The sequence below is a fragment of the Arvicanthis niloticus genome, chromosome X, assembly GCF_011762505.2.
Source record: "Arvicanthis niloticus isolate mArvNil1 chromosome X, mArvNil1.pat.X, whole genome shotgun sequence".
NCBI classification, from domain to species: Eukaryota; Metazoa; Chordata; class Mammalia; order Rodentia; family Muridae; genus Arvicanthis; species Arvicanthis niloticus.
Genome location: NC_047679.1, coordinates 93,193,445 through 93,209,973, shown reverse-complemented (window position 1 = coordinate 93,209,973; position 16,529 = coordinate 93,193,445). Strand labels below are relative to the sequence as shown.

The following is a 16,529-nucleotide window of genomic DNA, read 5'->3' as shown; positions in this document are numbered from 1 at the left end:
CAACAAATTCTGGATATGTGGAGAATAGGGAACCCTCACTTATTGATGGTGGTCCAGGCCCTCTGGAAATCAGTTTGTACAATTCTGAAAAAGCTAAAAGTAAATCTGTCCTATGATGTAGCTATATGTCCTCAGCATATGTCCAAAGAAGTTGATAGCTTTCAACAGAGATACTTGCTCAGCCATACTTATGGCTCTGTTCTATTCACAAATAACCAGGAAATGAAAACAAGCCAATTGCCCTTCAACTGATGAATGGATAATAGAATTGTTACATATGTACACTATTCAGCTAAACAGAAAAAGGAAACCATGAAACTTGCAGGTAAATGGAACTGAGAAATTTTGTACTGAGAAAGTTAACTCATGGTAACTCAGATCCAGACATACAAATGCTGCGTGTTCTCTCATACCTGTGGATCCTACCTCTGAAGGAATCACAGAATTGGGAAGGCAGAGACGGGGTGGGGGGGGGTAGAGCTCTACATGTGGTTTGGGTGGATAGTAGGACCCAGATGGTATGAAGGACAGAAGAAGACTAACTGGGAAGGAGGATTTTAGGGTGGAGGGAGAAAGAGGAGCACAGGTAGAAAGGAACAGAAGAATGGGATAAAAAAAAGGTACTAAAGATGTTTGGAAAAGCCATTGTGAAATATAGTGTTTCATAAGCTTACATAAATAAACATATGTAACATATATTTACTCCAGACTACTTAGAAATTATATATACATATAACTATAAATTAAATTGAATGGAATTAAGCCACATGGAATGATAATGCCCCACCTCAGGAGCCATGCACTATTTAAAAATACCCCCAGTGCCTGGCATGGAATACCTCCCTCTGAGTTGTTGGTAAGGCGTGTCAAACAGACCACATGCATGTGTCTGTGTACTGTGTGTATGCGTTGTGGCTGTAAACGTCAGAAAATAGCTCCAGATCTCCTAGAACTGGACTGATAGAGGGTTATATGTTACCATATAGATGTTCTGAATTGAACATGGACCCTCTGGAAGAGCAGTCAGTGCTCTTAAACCCTGAGCAATCTCTCCAGCCCCTACCTATGTAAGGTGTTCTTTAAATAAAAGAAAACAAAATCCAAAAAGGCAGAGAAACAGGAAAAGTACTGTCCTGGTTACGTTTCCACTATGATAAAACACCATGAGCAAAAGCAACTCGGGAAGGAAAGGGTTTACTTCAGCTTACATGGCCTGATCATTGTCTCGGAGGGAAGAACTGGAGTAGAGACCACCAAGGAGCACTGCTTACTGGCTTGTTCCCCATGACTGGCTCAGCCTGCTTTCTTATATCGCTCCGGACAATCTGCCCAGTCGTCTGGGTCCTCCCACGTCAATCATTAATCAAGAAAATGTCCTCACATACTTGCCTATAGTCCAATCTGATGGGAGCACTTTCTCAACTGAAGTTCCTTCTTTCCCAACGACCCTGCTTTCTGCCAAGTTGGGGGGGGGGGGGGCGGAAACTAACTGCCAAAGTAATGCAAAATGTATGCTTTTAAGGACCTAACCCAAGATCAGTGGAAGCATGGTAGCTCCAAGAAAAGCTGAAGAGCCCCTCAGGGGGAAGAGGGAGAGTTGATGATTTGTTAGGGTTGAGGAAGCTTCCCTGCAGACACATCACACCGTGCAAAGAATTTTATTTGGCACTATTCTTTGAGTCTGCTCTCAACTAATGACTCCACAATGTACTACGTGAGTTTCCTAGGGAGGCTGGAGTAAATTATTCACTTTGTTTGATGAAAGTCAGAGTCTGCAAAGAGGTAGTTAGGCAGGTAATTGTTTCACACAATGGGAAGGCTTAATTTGCTTTCCTACTTTAGTTCTCCTTTCTTGCTTACCTTATCTTTGAATATATAAAGTCCTCTCTTGTTTGTTAAGCGTGAAGCTAGGCCTTTTCTCTCAGTCAATTCTGAGCAAGGTGTCTGGCATGGGTAGTAGTTTCCTGTAACCCCAGTCCAGTCCAGGGGAGGCTAGCCAAGCAACACATGGATGTTTCAAAAACTAAAGCAAACAAGCTGTCTGGGAGACAAGATAATGCTGTATCTCAGGGTGTCTCCAAACTCTATACAACCACACTATGCATTTTCTTAGGTGGTTCAAGGGTGAGGGGAACAACCAAGGTGCCATGTTTCTAGGCAAGCACTTTACCAAGTACATCACCTGCCCCTCCCTTTTTCAAACCTTGAGAGAAGCACATGCTGCTCTTTAAATTGACAGTAACAATAGGTTGGTGTAAACTTCAAAAATCCTTGAGGAGAGAAGCTAGGTAAGGGACTCTAAGGATGGCAGTTCTCTGGTATTTGTGAGCACAGGAGCAACACTATTCTGAATCACAGGGCCCCTAGCATTCAAAGCACTCACTCCACACTGACCCCTGTCCCTGGTATTCAGGACTTCTTTAAAGTCCTAATATGATGTCCAGCCTTTCTTAGCCCCCAGCGCCATGATTATGTATTGGAGTTTCCTAAGGTGTATAAATGTAGAATAGCTCAATTGTTACCTAGAATTCTTTCAAATTTGGCTTGCGTGTTTAAAATAGTAATAGTAACATTTAAAAGAGTATCTGAAATGATTTAGAATTCTAAAGTTTTTCCCATGCCTTCTTTTTCATTTTGAATTGCCTAAGTCTTTTTCAAAAACAAATCAATATCTTCCTTCATATTATATTACTGTAGTTTTGGAGGCAGGGTTTCACCATAGTCTTGGCTGGCTTCAAGCTTGTTCTGTAGCCAAGGATGGCATTGAACTTCTGATCTTTCTGCTTCATCTTTGGAGGCCTGAGTATTGCAGGTGTGTATTAACACGAATAGTTTTATGTGGTGGTGAGTTTTGAACTCAGTGCTTTACCAGCTGATCTTCGTCGTTAGCTCGAAGCCTTGTGCTTGTTGAGTGTAGAAATCCTCTGAACGTTTGGAAGTGCTCAGCAGCTCAAAATTTTGGTTCATTGAATGCTTACTCAGAGTATTATAGTTTTTCCAAAGGTCCTACAGGATTCTATTCATAATTAGAAATGCAAGTTTTGCTTTTGAAGAGAAAATTGATACATAATTTATAACATTCTTGAAAGCACAAACTTATATAAATTCAAAGTATGCACAATTCTTATTAGTAGGTTTTCCAATGTAAAAATTACACTAAGTCATACTGTCTATTTACAATTTCTGTTTTCAGTTATTTCTACTAAGTAACTCTAAAGGTAATCTGAGTGGGTTGGATTCTCCATGGCAACTAAATGTTTGCTTAGCTGTCAACAAACCAAAAAATTAACATTTTTAAATCTCCATGCAAGCACATTTTCTTCTGAGATCTTTAAGACACACCATTTCACTTACAGTTCTGAGGCTGAATACACAACCCATGAAAGGACTATGAGGCTGTCCTACTTAACAACTGAATCTTTTCTGGAAAAAAAAATGCTTCCTTTTTCTTTGTAACCCCAGTACCCTGCCGATCATCCAGTGAGACTACATTCTGTAAGCAACAAGCTTTCACATTCTATGCAGATTCCAGCCATGTGTCTAAGACTTTGAGAACATGATATACCCATACAGAATACAGCTACGATACACAGTGGAGCCTGTTGCCTGTACTTAACACTCTTGTCCTGTTTGCTTCAGAAAGCTGTTTTCTTATTCTTGCTTGGGTTTGGTATCTTATCTGGGAAGCTATGGGATACATAATCAGGAATTATGTTTTAAATTAATTCCATGTAAACAAAAAGGCTGATTTGAAAATCAATTTGAATTCTTGCTTATTTTATTCTACCATCAATTATTCAGGGTCATACATTTGTCTAAACTTTAAAAGGCTATTGGTTGTACTTCCTCCTGGATCTTCTTGGAAAGGCTCACACACAAAAGGAATTATTTCTGCTTTTCCGAAACAAAACCCAACTGATCAGACATGTAAAACATCATACAAAAACTAGTGCATTCCATAGATTATTCTGATGCTGCTCTCATCTGACCCAGCTGCCATATTTGTTTATATATTTCAGCTAAACCACATAGTCATTTCCCAAATATAATTGTATACCTACCTCATCGCCTTTGGCAGGTGAGAAAGGTATGTTCAGGAGAGTCAGAACATTTTTGCAGTGCTAAGTCTAAAACCCAGGGTCTAGTATGTTCTATTTCCCCAGATTGAACGCCAGAACATAACATTTGTCTTGGTCACTTACTACATTTACTACCTCTGTGACTTTGGGAACATCACTTTATGACTATAGAACTGAATAAGACAGCGTGGACTTGTCTACCAGAATTTTACACGGCTGCAGGACTTGAAGCCAGGTATGGCGGTAGATGAGTGGAACAGGCTTGTAATCCCAGCATTTAGGGGATTTAGGATTACCATGAGTTCCAAGATGGCTGGTTTTACATACTGTTTTTTTTTTTTTTTCAGGCCAATCATGGTTGCTTAGTGAGATTCTATCTTACAAAAGAAAACAAAATGTAGTATTTTGATTAAGCATTTTTATAGCAAATGTTAACTCATCTGTTCTACTAAACTAGGAAATCTTTTTCTTTTCTTTCTTCCTTTCTTTCTTTTTGGATACGGAGTATAATATAGACAGGGGTATCCTTGAACTCCCTATGTAGTCAAGAATGACCTTGAGCTTCTGATCCTCCTGCCTGAGTGCTGGGATGACAGGCGTGTGTCATTGCCTGGTTTATGGGTTTCTGGAGGTTTAAGGGATTTGTGAGTACTAGGCAAGCACTCTATCTACTGAGCTATATCTCTAGCCCTACACCATGAAATCTTTAAGACCTTCTTTCTGTGTATTTGCAGCATGGGTAATAAAAGTCAGTTGTATTTATGTAGATCTATAACTGTCTTTAGGGCTCATGTCCCCGTTCTTTAGATAGGTCTCCTATCTCCCCTTCAAAGGCTCTTCACACTATCTGCCTTAACCTTCACGCTCTGTGTGTTTGTGTGTGTATGTTTAAATCCAGAGCCTGCAACATTTTAGGCAAGCACTCTATCCTTCATCCGTGTCCCCAGCTTATCCTTTGAAAGACGGACAATTGAAGCTGGAGTGATGGCTCAGTGGTTAAGACCACTGGCTGCTAGATTACCCAAGTCCCCTTCCCAGCAGCCACACTGCTTAGTTCACAGCTCCTGTAACCACAGCTACAAATTAACCCCAACCCTCCACCCTTTTAAGGCTTCTAAGGGCACGAGAAGACACGTGGCACATATTCACACAGACACAAATCTCTCTCTTTTCTCTCTCTCTTCTCTCTTATCTCTCTCTCTCTCTCTCTCTCTCTCTCTCTCTCTCTCTTCTCTCTCTCTCTCTCTCTCTCTCTTACACACACACACACACACACACACACACACACACACACACACACACAAATAAATCACAACACCTTAAAAATATGGAGAACTAAACTCATTTAAGTCAAATCTCTTCCTTTGAGTATGGGAATGATCAAAATAGGCCTCGGAGAAAACCTTAGTTTTGCCTTCCTCTATCCCTTCTTCCTACCCCTTCTTCTCCTTCCCTTCCTCCTCCTTCTTATGGCTCAGAGGGGGAGCAATGTCTCATGGTACCCCAGGCTGGCACAGAACTTTTTATATAATAGCCTGTTTAAGTTTTGTTTGCTTAGGGGCTATTTACCACACTTATTTTAATATAAAGCAGTCTGGGTTCTAGTGGAGCATTCATCCATCAAGTAGCATTATTAGAATATTTTTTGTGTGTTCTTTGGTTCTATGAACCATTATCCATGTAAAGTCATACAGCTGTATAACTAAAATTTTCTGGTATTTTCTCTTGCAAAGGTGGTCTTTGATGGAGTGGTTTAAGAAACTTAATATAGACAGTCCTTTTCAGTGTTTTATATTTTTGGTTGTGAGCCAAGCCTTTAAGGCTAATCCATCTCTCCAGCCCATTTTCAGTTTCTTGATCATCAAAATTGGCTCCTGATCCACCAGACCTAGTGGCACTAATCTGTAATCCTTGTATTTGGGAGGCGGAGGCAAGTAGATTGCCAGTTACAGGCGAGACTAGGCTACATAGAGACCCTTTTCTGAAACCAAATCAAAGACACAAACAACAAAAGTGATAAAAATATATTTTAAAATCTAACCCTCTTGTAACCATCAGACTACAAGGAGGGAAGCAGGAATTTCTTATGTGATTATAGCTTAAAATAGAATCATATCCACTGTTAGTCATCTTTAAGTTAACAGAAAAAACTTTCTTGCAGACATGCTAAGTACTCATTTAGCATTCCTGAGGGCTAGGATTTCATCTCCAGCCTCCACCCTCTAAAAATATGAGAAGTCATAAATACTAACAGTGTTGCTTGTGTGGAGCAGTCTTTGGAACAGTCTTTACAAGGAGAGATGTTTTGATCTTGAGTCCTGAACTAAACTGAAAGTAGACTAATTATTGTTAGTAAATTTCTCCTTTTCTTCTCCCCTCATAATTACTTTATCTCACTTCAGACATCTGTTCCTGGAGACGGTTGACTTTCCTCCTTGTCCTCCTCTTTAAATTAGGGAGACAGAGAAGCAGTTTTCTTGCAAGTATAAGGTCACTGGCATTTCAGATGTGTCTCCCACAGAGACAAATGGTGAATGTTCTTTGTCACTTGCAAACTATAAATTGAATAAGTTAAGCACTCTTCCCTTTTTATGACACATTTTGAGAAGGACTTTTGAACTATTTTATGGCACTTTCCAAAAAAGGAAAATAAAAATTTCAACACACAGAGGTAACAAATGTTAGCACTGTGGTGCCTTATTAATACTTATTTTTATGTTCATAGAATTGTTTTAAAATATAATTGGGGTTATATGATAGATAGATAGATAGATAGATAGATAGATAGATAGATAGATAGATATTTTAGAGTAGTGTGTGGTGGTACGCATCTCTACTTCTAGTACTTGGGAGATGGAGGCAGGAGAATCAGGAGTTCAAGTCCAGCTTCAGTTATGTAAAGAGTTGAAGTGACCCTGGGCCACATGAGACCATGTGACAATGTTTCCTTACACTTGAAACATTTTTTGAGTCATGACATAGACTCATTATATGCTGGGTTGAAACACACTATGATGCCAAGGATAGCCTTGAACTCCTTAGCCTCCTACTCCCACCTCCCAAGTGGTATGATTACAAATATTAGCTACCACACATGCTTTATCTACTGCCGAGGATGAAACCCAGGACTTCCAACATGCTATGTACGTACGTATGGCCTTTACCACTAAATTACATGCCCACTCTTGAAACATTTTTAAGTGCTACTAAATGCTTTAAAACATCAATTTAAAATGCTATATACATCATTTTCATGTGTAGATATCCCATAGAGGGAATATTTCAAAAACATTGCCTGTTTCCATATCCCCCCTTCATATTTCTGTTATCTGAATTGTTCATTATTTCTATTATATTACAATCCTAGAGAGAAACTTACTAGGTCTAAATGTGTGGTTAAAAATATGATAATAATTTAATTTTTCTTAAATGTGTATATAATTAAAACATTATCTATCTATCTATCTATCTATCTATCTATCTATCTATCTAATTATCTGCCTATCTATGTTACTGCTGTGAGACATGATATCATTTTGTATCTCTGGCTTGCCTGGGATTCATCGTATTGCTCAGGATAGACTCAAATTTAGGACGACCTTCCTGCCTTGGCTTCCCCAGTTCAAAGATGTGCCTAGGCTTAGAAATTTTTAAATAATTAAAAAAATTTGTACCAATTTAGTCATTTATTAGCAACCCATTTAATTGTCTCTCAATTAGTTATTTATAATTTTAATTGACAAAATGGTACATATCACTGGAGTTTAAAAATGTTTAACCTTCGTCTTTATCCATCCTTCCTTCGTTCCTTCCTTCCTTCTTTCCTTCATTTCTTTCTTTCTAAGCTTTTTTGAAATAAGGTTGCTCTGGTAGCAGCCTTGGCTGCCCTGGAACTCACTCAGTAGATCAGGCTGGCCTCAAACTCACAGAGATCCACCCGCCTCTGCTTCCTGAGTACTGAGATAAAAGTCGAGCATCGCCTCTGCCGGCTATTGTACCATCGTTACCTAGCTTTGACAGTTTGTGTCTTTTTTCATAATTTATTTTTTTTATCCACATTACATCCCAATCACAGACCCTCTCCCTCCTCTTCTCTCAGTCCCTCTCATAACTCCCTCTCCTTCTCCTAAGAGAAGGGGAAGACCCCCTTGAGTACTACCCCACCCTGGAACACCTAGTCCCAGCAGGACTAGGTACATCCTCTCCTGTTGAGGCCCAACCAGGCAGTCTAGGTAGGGAAAGGGGGATCCAATGGCAGGCAACAGTGTCAGAGATGGCCCCTGCACCAGTGTTTGATACCCATATGACGGCCAAGCTGCACATCTGCTACAAATGTGTAGGGGGCCCAGGTGCAGTCCCTGCATGCTCTTTGGTTCATGGTTCAGTTTCTGTGAGCCCTGATGGGCTAAGGTTCTTTGACCCGGTAGGGTCTTCTTATGGTGTTCTTGATCCCTCTGGCTTGCTCAATTCTATCCTGAATTCTTCCACAAGACTCTTGAGCTCCGCCTGATGTTTGGCTATGAGTCTCTACATCTTTTTCCATTGGCTTTTGAATGACGCCTCTCAGAGGACAGGTATGCTAAGTTCCTGTCTGTAAGCATAGCAGACTATCATTAATAGTGTTAGGGGTTCTGCCTTTCTGTATTGTTGTTCTTCTTACCTCATTGAGTAATAATATCTTTTTATTTTATATTATTATTATTATTATTATCATTATCATTATTATTATTTTCTTCAGCATTTCAGTTTGTAGCCTAGTCTGACCCCTAAGTTGCCCATAAATCACTGTGGATGTCTGGGAACGCCTCGTGCCTCAAGCCCTACTAAGTACTAGAATTAGAGATGTGAGTCACCTCCGTCAGCAAAAACCTTCTTATCTTATTTACTTAAAAAAAAAACCGAATCAAGTAATTAATTTTTTGTATGTGTGTTTTATCTGTATGTATTTATGTACACTACATGTATGCTTCATGTCCATGGGTGTTGGAAGTGGGTTTAGGGTTCTTTGGAACTGGAGTTACAGCTGGTTATAAGCCACCATACTGGTTCTGGAAAGTGACCACTGGTTCTGTGGAAGAGCTGGAAGTACCCTTAACCACTGAGCCATATTTCCAGCCCACCAAGCTATGTTCCTTTACATTTATACCTTAAAGCTGAAAAAAAAAGCATTTGAACATTTAGAATCATAGCCACTAAAATTTTGGACTTGACTGAAGCATGCTTGCCTTTGTTCTTTCCTTTGCTCTGTTCCTTTCTGACTTCTATATGTGTTTCAGTGCTTTAAACCTATCTTTCAGTTTGCATGCTTGCTGCAAATATTTTCCCAGATTATGTGGCCTGTCTCTTAGGCCTCCTTGTTTAGTATTGGTTTTTGAAGTTTATTTTTTCTATTATTGTATAATCCAAAGCTATTGATTTTGTTCCACATGCAATTTATACACTTAACAATTCTGTTCCAATGCAGTGCAGACAGTATTTTGCATCCTTTAGTTAACCGTAGAATTGTGAATACAATAGATTTGTTCTACACAACTGCAGCTATAGCTACAGCTGCACTTTGTTCATTTCAAACATTCTTCGAACACATTTGGTGGTGTTGGTTAAATTAAGAGCAGGTATAAATGGGGTAGTGTGTAGATAGAGCGATTCTTAAGTCTTTTTGCAGAGGTGGGGCAGGATAGTTGAAAGTTTGACATTTTATTGCACTGAATCGTATTCAGTTCTCAGTGTGTACTGTAACTCAAGGCAACACAGTGGGACCCCTGAAGACTCCTACAGAGTTTTCCTTTTAAGGGTGACCTGATTTTAGCCTTATTTTGAATAGTTAAATCAGACACCATTTCTAAAGAGTCCTGTTTTTTTTTGTTGTTGTTGTTGTTTTGTTTTGTTTTTTGTTTTTCGAGACAGGGTTTCTCTGTATAGCCTGGGCTGTCCTGGAACTCACGCTGTAGACCAGGCTGGCCTCGAACTTAGAAATCTGCCTGCCTCTGCCTCCCAAGTGCTGGGATTAAAGGCGTGCGCCACAACAGCCCAGCAAGAGTCCTGGTTTTGATTATCACCTTGATTACTTATGCTTACCCTTAAAATGAGGATAAAGAAAATGTATTGGGGTTTAAGGTGTGGCACAGTTGCAGGGGTCTTGCCTAGCATATGCCTGGCCCTAGGTTCCATAGGCAACACAGAGTGAGAGAGATAAAAATACGTATAGTAGAAGATTCTTTTCTAAAAATTTTAAACATTTTTTTGCTTAGTGTGTATATGTGTGGCGGTCAGAGGTCACCTTTCAGAGTCAGTTCTTGACTTCCACCACATGGGTTCAAGGCATCTAACTTAGTACACAAGGCTTTATGGCACTTATCATTCAGCTCTTTTTCTGGAATTAGAAACTTAAGGGATGTACAGGCTTAGAAGATGTGGAAGGTATATAAAATATTCTGTTGTAGCAAATTTAGAAAACAGAAACTATGCCTTCTCAAGATTTTTTAGATACTTAATTAGTATTATGTGTGCATGTGTGTGTGTGTGTGTGTGTGTGTGTGTGTGTGTGTTCTCTACATAAATGTGCCTGTTAAGGCCGGAAGGGGTCATGTTCCCTGCAACTGTAATTACAGGTGGTTGTAGGCAGCCCAATGTGCTTGCTTGGAACTGAACTTGGGTCCTCTGGACAAACTCTCTTACCTATGAAGCCTTCTCTCTGCATTGCCTAGTGACCATTTTGTTTTCCTCCTCGATAGGATTTCAGTCTTATTCATTGTATAATCAATTTATCTCCCTATGAACAAGTATCATGGGATAATGAAGAGATTCTTTAGCACACACACACACACACACACACACACACACATATATACAGAAATTTAAATTGGACATCATTTTTCAGAGTGCTTTTGTGTGTACATTTGTGTGTACATATATATCCACATACATATATGTATATCCACATACATATATGTATATATACATATATATCCACATGTATATTTATGTGTATATATACATACACACATACATAAATATAGATATAGATATGTAAGCCAGTCTGATGCCAACTGTCTTCATTAAATTTTGAACATGATATAATGAAATATCAGTTTTAAAGGCTTAAAACTTTTTGTTTGTTTGTTTGTTTGTTGATAGGGATCTAAAGAGGGCTTGTGTAGGCTGGGCACATACCTTACTGCTGAGCCTGGGGAATAAAAAATTGAACTGAATGTTTATTTGAGGAGTACAGAAAAGAAAAAAGAAAAAAAAATACCCCATCTATCGACTTCTAGCACCTATTAAGTGTAGCCTCTTTTGTAATAAGCAATTAATGATATTTCAATATTTTTTTTACCAGATTGTCTAATATCCTGACTGAACATGTTGCTTTCTCCTCAATCCCCTGGGATTCTTCATCCTCTGGGATCCTCATCTCTCTCTTTTTTCTTTGATCCATTTTATTTCTTTTTCTCTTTCATGTTCATTTGCTTCCTTTCATTTTTGTTTAAAAGGAAGGAATTCTTTGATCTGAGATCTAGGACCACTTCCTTCTAAAGTAAAAATCCCATTATTGTCTCAAATAGTAAATGCAGCCCCAGTGCTGTCTAGGAGGAACACCTCGACACCAGCCCTCCACTTTTATTGTGATCTTTCCTATTATATTACTATGGGATTATATAAAAAAATCTTTACTCATCTTGCTATTAGGTACAAAGCTTTCCCACATCCTTTTCTCTCCAGCCCTGAATATTTTTTTCTACTTCACCTGTGTCAATCTTCTTTTTCTGTTCACATTTGAGTTGCCTTGAAGGTTTATAAAAGTCCTAATGACCTAGAATCCAACTCGTGATTGGGGATGTCTCAACCAAGCTGACATTTTTATATCTGGCCTTGAGAAAACTGTATGAGTCCGTGTAGTTTCTTCCTCTTCTATTTTCTTTTCCTTTTCTTCTCTCCCCCTTCTCCCACTCTCCCCTCCTCTGGCCCTTAATTCTTTTCTTTCCCTCTCCCCCATCAATGTGTTGGGCTCAAAGTTAATACGTTGCACAGAATAGCTTTGAATTTTTGATCCTCCAACCTCCAACTCCCAAGGGCTCGGACTGCTGTCATCTATTACCATGCCCAGCTTATGTGGTGGTGGATATTGAACCCAGGCAATCATCCTACCAATGGAGCTACATCTTCAGGCCTAATTCAAATTTCTTTATTTATCTATACCTCCCCATTTATTTTTAGTTATTGAGTATTACTTGTTTCTTCACATTCTGTCAGTGCAGAAAATGCCAAACCTTTCTCCTTTTTTTCTTCACTCAAGTAGCTCCAGATAATAGCACTCCATTGTATTTTATTTCCAGATAATGAAAGAGAAGATATTTGCTTGCAGACATCTGAGTATGCCATTGTTCATGCTACATTTAGTACAAGATTAATCAGCTCACTTATCTAGTTACTTATTTAACAAGTATTTATCAATAATTCGTGATATTCCAGGCATAGTAGTATTAACCTCAACCCTGGCGCTATGGAGACACACATGAAGACTGCTCCAAGTTAAAGGCCAGTCGGTTCTTCACAGCAAGTTCAAGGCCATCCAGGACTACATAGCAGTGCCATGTATCAAACAAGTAAACAATGTCCAGTGTAACACATGAGGTAAATTTCTATATGAGCATATTAAGACAAGAGCATAGGTTATAGCTCACTAGAAGAAGGCCTGCCTACCATGTGCAAGGTCCTTGGGTAACATCCCATGGGTGATGAGTAAACTTGAAACCCTATTCTCTTGGAGTAATACATACCACAAAAGGATTAATGAGTGTTATAAATGAAGTAGAGCACATCTTTAGAGAAGGGGGGATGGGCTTCCTCTGGGCTGAAAGTCTCCTATCATCAGCTTTCTTCAGTAGCTGAACAAAGTGACATCCATGAAGCCAGCCTCAGCAACAAGATTTTAAACTATTCCAATTCAAAAGAGAAGAGAAATGGGATTAGTTGTCTCAATAATGAACATAGCATCATTGGGCCGCAGCAGCCTTTGGAGAATTTCAGTGCTCCAGCCAGAGGGCCTCCTTTCTTTTCCTCAGTTTGTGGAAATGAATTAAAATAGACCTCAGGAAGAGTAACATGGAGAATTCTCAATTTTGTCCTGAAATAAATGGATCACTGGCAGTGAATAGAATGCAAAAAAACAAAAAAACAAAAAACAAAACAACAAAAAAAAACCCGAATATAGTCCGTTTGCCACCAAAGTATAATGACCCTGTGGCCTTTCTCCTTGCTCTGTACCCTGTACTTTAGATGGTAAACAGCAATCTGAGTGGAGGTATTAAAAAAAAGAGCTTAATTCTCTGTTGTCCAGTATGTGTGAAGATTCACCGTGCTCATTGTCATGACATAATCACTTTCCTGCTCAATGAAAATGAACACCTGGAAATAAAATTGTGGCTCCATCTGACAGCAGAGAAACTGCTAAAACCCTTTGAAACTTAGAAGTTGTCTTCACATTGACCTTGACTTACACAAAAACTTAAATTCTGTCAGTGAGCCACTACTATCCTAAAATTTAAAGAAAGTAATGGAATGGTTATATTTCATATACATTTATGTGTGTATACACATACATATATTTACTATCAAGAAAGGAAACATTGTTTTCTCCCTGTAGCATAATACTTGGTTTTAAAGAGGATGTTATATCAACTATTTGGTGGTGGCACACGCTTTTAATCCCAGCACTCAGGAGGCAGAGGCAGGTGGATCTCTGAGTTCGAAGCCAACTTGGTCCACATAGTGATTTCTAGAACAGCTAGGACTACAGTCGAACCCTGTCTTGAAAAAAACTTCCAAAAAGTTATATTAGTGTATACCCAAATTAATACTTTTTTAAAAAATTAAAAAGAAAGAAAGAATGTTAAATAAATATCAGGCTTGGTGGTTCACACCTATAATCACAGCTTTCATAAGGTAGGGGTAAGAGAATTGAAAGTTCAGTGTCATCTAAAGCTACATAGAAAGTTTGAGGCCAGCATGAGACTGTCAAAAACAAAACTAAGTATCACCACCCCCCCAAACCAAAACAGTATTCAATTACAAAATTAATTCTGAACTTCATATTATTATTATTATACTATTATATTATAGAAAATATGGATACATAGGTACATGTATGATACATTGAACATTTGGAAGTCAGAGATCAAACATTTTGAAGTCAGTTCTCTCCTTCCAGCTTTATGAAATCCAAGGATCAAACTTATGTCATCGGGCTTCATGGCTGAAGTACAGTGTTACTTAGCGGCTGTTGTCAGGATCTTACCGTGATCTGAATGGTCTCTCTGCACTCCCATTTCTGAAGGACCCACACAATGTTTTCTAAACTAGCAAGTCTGCAGATCATTGTTGCTCTGCGTTGAGGAGTCCACGCCTCAGTCACCTCTGCCCTGTCCATTGCAACTAAGAAGACAGTGCAAGGTCCACCATCCCCTGAGTACATTTTTAAATGGTAATCTAAATATGGTGCACACAATTATCATCCTTTACCTGTAGCCCTGGAGAGAGAATAAGGCATTTACATTTGGGATGTGGAAGACAGGCAGTACTTCGACTTCCTGAGTGCTTATGGTGCTGTCAGCCAAGGACACTGACACTCAAAGAGCACAGATGCCATGAAGAATCAAGTGGACAAGCTGACATTAACATCTTGGGCTTTCTATAACGATGTCCTTGGTGAATATGAGGAGTACATCACCAAGCTTTTCAACTACAACAAAGTTCTTCCTATGAATACAGGAGTGATGGCTGGAGAGACTGCATGCAAGCTTGCTAGTCATTGGGGCTACACAATGAAAGGCATCCAGAAATACAAAGCAAAGATTGTTTTTGTTATTGGAAACTTTTGGGGGTCAAACATTTTTGGCAATCTCCGGTTCCACAGATCTGACCAGTCACGATGGCTTTGGACCCTTCATGCCAGGCTTTGAAACCATCCCACAATAACGATCTGCCTGCACTGGAGCATGCTCTTCAGGATCCAAATGCTCTTGCTTTCATGGTGGAGCTCAGCCAGGGTGAAGCAGGTATTGTTGTCCCGAATCCAGGATACCTGACAGGAGTTCAAGAACTCTACAGCAGGCACCAGGTTCCGTTTATTGCTAATGAAATACTGGATTGGCCTGAACTGGTAGATGGCTAGCTAACATCATGAGAATGTCAGACCTGACATAGTTCTTCTTGGGAAGGCCCTTTCTGGCGGCTTATACCCTGTGTCTGCAGTGCTGGGTGATGCTGAGATAGTGCTGACCATTAAACCAGGAAGCATGGCTCTACACACAGCAGCAACCCACTAGGCTGCCAAATTGCCATTGTGTCTCTTGAGATTTTAGAAGAAGAGAATCTTGATGAAAACGCAGACAAGATGCGCGCTATCTTGAGAAAGGAGCTCATGAAGCTGCCTTCTGATGTCAAGATCGCTGTGAGAGGGAAAGGGTTGCTAAATGCCATCGCCATCAGAGAAACCAAAGATTGTGATGCTTGGAAGGTGTGCCTGTGACTCCAAGATAACGAGCTTCTAGCCAAGCCAACCCACAGCAATATCATCAGGTTGGTCCTCCACTTGTGATCGAGGACGATGAGCTCTGGGAGTCAGTGGGGATTATCAACAAGACCATCTTGTCCTTGTGAGAGTAGGGACTCTGAGGAGCCATCTTCAGATAGGGATCTTGTGAGACTCTGCTTGCAATGGTCAGATTTTGTCTGTCTGTCTCCTAAAAGACTTTTTAAAAATACATATTATATATTTAAATTGATGTATAGTAGAGTAACACCTAGAAACTTGCAGGTGGCTGTGTGACAGAAGAGTGAGAGGCATCTCTTTGTTAAGGTTTGACTGTGTGGGAACTTTCTAAGGAGAAACAGATCCATCTGCATACAGCCTGCAAATCGAGTCCTGCAGCAATTTCCAGGCTTTTTTACAATTTCCTTGCTGGTGTGAATGCTTTGTATTTGGAAGTTATTTCTGAGATACTACATAAGAAATTAGCTTAACCTCATGTAGTTGAATCATTATAATCAATGAATGTTACGATGATTGAAGGTTAAGCATATGAAAAATACTAGTTTCAAGTAAACTCTGCAATGGCCAACATAGATTACATAGATTCTGAGAATTCATTACTAAATTATACTTTAAGTGCTTGATTGTAATTTGTAAACCATTTATTTTCAGTATTTCTTTGAATAAAGCTTAATTTTTCTTTTTACCCCAACAGAGTATTTTGCATTTCCATTTTGCCAATAATCAGTGTATTATTTTACCCTTATGACTGGCATTTCATCTCCTATTGAGATTATTGGGTGTGTTTCAGGCTTTTTATTCTAAATAAAGCTATGACCAGTTCATATCTGTAATACAACCAAACCAACCCTCATGTCCTCAGGCTTCTAAGCAAGTGCTTTCTTTACCCATTGTGA

At 39.3% G+C, this 16,529-nt stretch overlaps 1 pseudogene; it reads left to right on the top strand.

The window, feature by feature from the left end:
• The first annotated feature begins 14,425 nt into the window (after positions 1-14,425).
• LOC117695083 (ornithine aminotransferase, mitochondrial pseudogene) lies at positions 14,426-15,740 on the top strand (annotated as a pseudogene).
• Positions 15,741-16,529: the final 789 nt, after the last annotated feature.